At 34.4% G+C, this 1,290-nt stretch overlaps 1 pseudogene; it reads left to right on the top strand.

The window, feature by feature from the left end:
- Window positions 1-558, top strand: part of LOC122152091 — a 944-nt pseudogene extending 386 nt beyond the window's left edge.
- The last annotated feature ends 732 nt before the right edge of the window (window positions 559-1,290 follow it).

Here is a 1,290-nt window from a genome sequence, read left to right as displayed (position 1 = left end):
CAATACCCAGTTGTTATGTCCAGGATGCTCTGCCACTCCCTCATCACTGCGTCCTATGTAATTGGCTTTACTGACTCATTTATAAATGTGCTTTGCATGAACACCTTGCATTTTTGTGACTCCAATATAATCCATCACTTTTTCTGTGACATTATCCCAATTTTAATCCTGTCCTGCACTGACACACAGGATGTTGAGATCATGATATTCTTTCTTGGTAGCTCCACTCTAATGTTGTCTCTTGTCACAATCTCCATGTCCTATGCCTTTATTCTCTCTACTATCCTGAAAATCAGTTCTATGTCAGGAAAACTAAAAGCCTTCTCTACCTGTGCATCCCACTTCCTGGCAATTTCCATCTTCTATGGTACCATCAGTTTTATTTATTTAAAGCCACATAACTCCTACTCCTTGGGAAAGGACCAAGTGGCCTCTGTTTTTTATACTATCATCATCCCCATGCTGAATCCTCTCATTTATAGTCTCAGGAACAAACAAGTGAAAAATGCTCTCATTAGAGTCATGCACAAGAGAGAGAGCACCAGGCATTTAAAATGACAGTGAGGTCAAATACTGAATCATATATTTTCTTTCTTTCCTACTGGATATTCCCTTGGTTTGTCTCTCTAAAAAACTCTTAATTTTTTAATCAGTCTCTCTTTCTATTGTGCCATTTTTTACATGGGTATATATATGTATTATCTTGAACACTTCCAGAAATATCTTTTTCTACAAATCCAAATTAATGAAATATGAGTTGAACTTATAGTTTAAATATATATGGTTTTTAAGGAAATAATTGTGCAAACAAGAAAATGTGATATCATCTTTTTTCCTATTTTGAAATTTTGTGTTATGATTTGAGTGAATGTTTGCAAAGCTTATCGGTTTTCTATTCAACCCTTGACACATTTTGTTTCATGTCATTGATTAGCATCTCCTCAATGTAATATCACTCCTCAACATCCGCTCTGTGTTTCTCAGATCCATTTCTCCTTCTCCTCTAACTGTTCCTGCATTCTGTACTTTGTGTTTAGGAAAATGCTGCCCATTTATTTCAAAAATTATTAGTTTTAGAAGAGTCTCCCTCCTAGACTTATTGTTCACCTTGAAGACTTGTCTATTGTTTGACTTCAACTTAATCTACAGGAGGGAGCTAATTTTGGGGTATGATGGGTGACCAAGGGCTCGAGTCTCATATTCAAGTAAATAATATTTTTTTTATAATAAAATAATCATTTTATAATATAATATTGTGTAATGTTTACTAGTCTCAAAATCCATTTTTTT

The sequence above is a fragment of the Orycteropus afer genome, unplaced genomic scaffold (assembly GCF_000298275.1).
Source record: "Orycteropus afer afer isolate SDZICR_OR568_19922 unplaced genomic scaffold, OryAfe1.0 scaffold01603, whole genome shotgun sequence".
Classification (NCBI taxonomy): Eukaryota; Metazoa; Chordata; class Mammalia; order Tubulidentata; family Orycteropodidae; genus Orycteropus; species Orycteropus afer.
This window is presented reverse-complemented; position numbering and strand designations above follow the sequence as displayed.